The following is a 4,498-nucleotide window of genomic DNA, read 5'->3' as shown; positions in this document are numbered from 1 at the left end:
CATTTAAAAGCCTAGTTCTAAACTTCATTTCATTAAAAGAAAGGTTTTTACCCTAAAAATGTGTCTGTAGAAGAAGCCAGAGTCACTTCTTCAAAAAATAGGTAGTTACGCTTGAGCCAACTTTTATGGCTATAAAACTGTTAAGTTGGGATTAATCGCTATCCATCTGTCAAAGAGGATACGTGAGATTATTATTTGGTTTTGTAACCATAAAAATTGGTCTAATTGATCCCAGAGGTGAGCCCAAAGTGAGATCTTTTTTCAAGTCACATTTATTGTATATGTTAATCGTTTATTAAGAAATTAAATGTGTTTTCTTGAAGGATATTTATTGGGCTTTCAAATAACACCAATATTGTTGGGGCACCATGATTGTGTCAGTAGAAACCTGATTTCCTGTAAAACGTAGGTGGGCCGATTTTTGTGATGACCAGCATAATATAATGTAGCATCAAATATATTTGTATTATTCTTAAATTAATCAGCAACATTTAATAATAATGTAGCATTCTAATGCTGAAAGATTTTTTTTTAACTGATGAGCTTATGTTTCTTAAATAAAACATTTCCCTTACTTAAACTATCTGACTAATTGATATGTTTACGGGCAGCAAGTAAAACAACCGATACGAACTCAAGCTGGTTTATTACTAAGTCAACGGTCGCGACACCTTTACATTTATATCCGTTGGATAGTTTTTATTGGTATACCCACTTTGGTATACCCACATATACATCATCCCTCCAACATTAATTAGAGACCCTGGTGACAAATAAAATAACAATTAGTACTGTATCTAATTTACACAATATTAATCTAAAAGTACTTCTTATAATCTACAATTTTTCGTGGTCTTCTCGACCGCTGTTCGAGAGGCCTATCAACTTCTATATTTTCATCACTGTTTGGAGCATTATGCGTCTGCGGTACGGAGTTACTACTATTTGAACTAGCAGAAGGGATAGGCCGCTCTAACTCATTACAATCAGCATCATTGACCGTATCAATATCTTGTGCTTCGACAAATTCATCATCATCCTCACATTCACCACTTTCCCCCACGACGGTAGCAAACGTTTGTGCGGGCGCAGCAGGCGCGACCGGGGCGCCGCCGGGCGCGGAGGCGGCGGCCGGGCCGCCCGGGCTCGCGACCGTGGGAGGCTCGTCCGCCGCCGGCCCCGACGACGTCATCTCGTCGTGAGTTGAAGGCGATGACTGTTGGTCAAAATGATAATCATTTTGTTCCTCATAGTTATTGTCCGGTTCTACAATATTATTTCCCTTAAATTTCATTATTTGGTCAAGATGACGTTTATGTGTGACATTATATTGCTTAAACTTAATCTCAAACATTCTGTTACCCAACACTTTAGTAATAGTTCCTGGGGACCATTTTGATTTACGTGCAACATACCACTTTGCCCAGACGGTGTCACCAATATTAAAACATCTATTATTTGGCAAATCATTGTTTTGTAACTCTGATCTTTCATAATTATTTTCAGAAAAAATTAGGTCTAATCTTGATTTTAAGTCCCTGCCCATCATAAGCTTTGCAGGCGTGAAACCGGTTGAGCAATGCACAGTATTGCGATAATCAAAAAGAAACCCCCATAATTTTTCTTGTACCGCTAATTGAGTTAAATTATTATTATCTAAAATGCATTTTAACATTTTTTTGCAAGTTTTTACGGAATTTTCCGCTTGGCCATTGCTACAAGGGTGATAGATAGGAGATGTCAAATATTTTATGCCATTATTACTACAAAATGCCTGAAATTCAGTTGAACATATTTTGGGATCGTTATCTGATACTATTAAATGTGGTATTCCGTAACGGGAAAACAAATATTTCAAATTACGAATTAGCGCGCTGGAAGACGTGCCACAATTATTCATGTGGATACATTCTAGCCATTTACTAAATGCGTCTATTACGATTAGGTATACGTTTCGCCCTACGGACATGTAATCGATGTGTAACCGGCGCCAGGGCCCGGCGGCGCGCGGCCAGGCCGCGGGCGGCGCGCGCGGCGGGTCGCAGCGCACGGCGGCGCAGCGCGCGCACGCGCCCACCCACTGCTCGATGTCGCCGTCGATGCCGGGCCACCACATTCTACTTCGCGCTGTGCTTTTAGTTTTAACGACTCCGAAATGAGCCGAATGCAGTTCCTCTAACATACGTTTTCGAAATACTGTAGGTATTACAACTCTGTGCCCTCGAAAAAGACAGCCATCGATCTCTTCTAAATCTGATTTACATTGAAAATATGGCAATATATTTTTACATGTAATTTTCCTAGGCCAACCGTGCCTCATATACCTAAATACCGTTTGAACAATTTTGTCGTTATGTATGGCTTCCCTAATATCTACAAAGAAACCGGTTTTACGTTTGCATCTAAAAATTTCAAATAACAATAACCGTTCACGCCTTCCTCTTCCTGTTCAACATTATTTGGAATAGGTAACGGTGCGCGAGAGAAATAATCAGCAATTAAATTGTTTTCGCTAGATATATATTTCACTGTATAGTTATAAGCAGAAAGTATGAGTGCGTAACGCTGCAACCGAGAAGCAGACGTAACAGATATTCCGTTTTTATTACCAAAAATTGAAAGCAACGGTCTGTGGTCCGTTTTTAATATGAATGGATCCTGCCTACCATACAAATACTGGTGAAAATGTTTCACACCAAATATTATGGCCGTAGCTTCTTTTTGGATTTGGCTATAGTTTTTTTCGCTAGCCCCCAACGACCTAGACGCGAATGCGATGGGCCTCTCCGTGCCGTCCGGCAGCTGGTGCGCCAGCACGGCGCCGAGCCCGGCCGGGCCCGCGTCCACGGCCAGCGTGAGCGGCGCGCGCGGCTCGAAGTGCGCCAGCACGCGCGCGGAGCCCAGCTCTCGCTTCACGCGCTCGAACGCCGCCGCCTGGCGCGGCCCCCACTCCCACGCCACACCGCTACGGAGTAACTCATGCAACGGTTCTAACACTGATGACGCATTCGGAATAAAGTTGCGATAATAGTTTACCACGCCGAGAAATCGTTTTATGCCTAAAACATTAGTGGGCGCTGGAGATTTTATTATGGCTTCGACTTTACTCGGGCATGTTTTAAGGCCGCTTTTATCTATAACGTAACCCAAGTATGTGACACTGTCTTGAAAAAACGCGCACTTTTCTTTTTGCAGTCTTAACCCGGCTTCATGCAGTCGTGCTAATACTTCTTTTAGACGTGACATGTGGGTTTTCCTATCTGGCCCGGTACAACAGACATCGTCTAACCAACACGAAACTCCATCTATGCTGGACAGCAAGGTTTCCATTGCGCGCTGAAAAATAGCTGGTGCATTAGCGAGACCGTACACTAACCGAGTATATTTAAAAAGGCCTTTCGGTGTATTAATAGTTGTTAGCTCTTGAGACGAATCGCTTAATAAAAATTGATTGTAAGCATTACTTAAATCGATTTTTGAGTAATGTTGTCCACCCCCAATTTTGGCAAAAACTTCTTCAATACGTGGTAAGGGGTATTTATCAATTTTTAAATCTTTATTTAAAGTACAAGAATAATCACCAGCTATTTTCACCTTGCCGTTTTCCTTTAGGACCGGTACTATTGGTGTGGCATATTCTGAAAAACGAACAGGCACTAATACACCTAATTTGACAAGCCTAGTTAGTTCCTCATCTACTTTGTCTTTTAGGGCGAAAGGTATAGAACGCGGTTTGAAAAATTTTGGAACAGATTTTTCCTTTACATGTAATTCTACCTTGAATTTATTAAAACACCCTAATTCATCTTTCCAAAGACCTGGAAACTGGTTTAATAATTGCTGTACGTCGTTCTCAGCGCCGCCTTCATTTTTATATGTATAATGATTACAAGTAGTGAAACCTATATTGAACAACGCCATGAAATCACGGCCCAATAGCGGTGGTCCGCCATTTTTCACAATATAAAATTTTAGATCATTGATTTTATTTTTAAACGACACTTGAGCTATAAAGTATCCAAGGGGCGTGATTTTGTGGCTGTTGTACAAACACATTGTTAGGTCACTTTTATGCAATTTAACCTGCGGAAAATATTTCAAATATAATTTTTCAGAGATAACACTAGTACCAGATCCTGAATCAAGTTCCATGCATAATTTTAAATTATTTACGAGTACATCAAGTTTTAGGTGCATAATTTACATACCTAAGGTTAAAGACTTCACATTCCTTACAATCGCTTTCTATGTTATTTAACCTTAACTTCTCACTCTTTTCAGCACGGCAAACCTTCCTTAAATGCCCTTTTTGGCCACAATTATTACACCGATAACCTTTAAAACGGCACTTTGATGACACATGATTTTTTAAACCACACACTGAGCAATACACATGATCAGATTTTTCATGAGACGTCTCCTGCTGAGTCGCCTTGGTTGATCTGTGATTTTCACTGACTCGATACACCGGTTCCTGCTTCACGACGCCGTGGAGGCC

At 40.8% G+C, this 4,498-nt stretch overlaps 1 long non-coding RNA gene across 1 annotated transcript; it reads right to left on the bottom strand.

The window, feature by feature from the left end:
* Positions 1-627: 627 nt before the first annotated feature.
* Positions 628-4,498, bottom strand: LOC135083317 (uncharacterized). Its single transcript, XR_010259573.1, has 2 exons — positions 4,209-4,498; positions 628-763 (listed from the first exon to the last, which is right to left on the bottom strand). It is a non-coding gene; the product is annotated as an uncharacterized LOC135083317 (long non-coding RNA).

Source organism: Ostrinia nubilalis, chromosome 23, assembly GCF_963855985.1.
Source record: "Ostrinia nubilalis chromosome 23, ilOstNubi1.1, whole genome shotgun sequence".
Lineage (NCBI taxonomy): Eukaryota > Metazoa > Arthropoda > Insecta > Lepidoptera > Crambidae > Ostrinia > Ostrinia nubilalis.
This window is presented reverse-complemented; position numbering and strand designations above follow the sequence as displayed.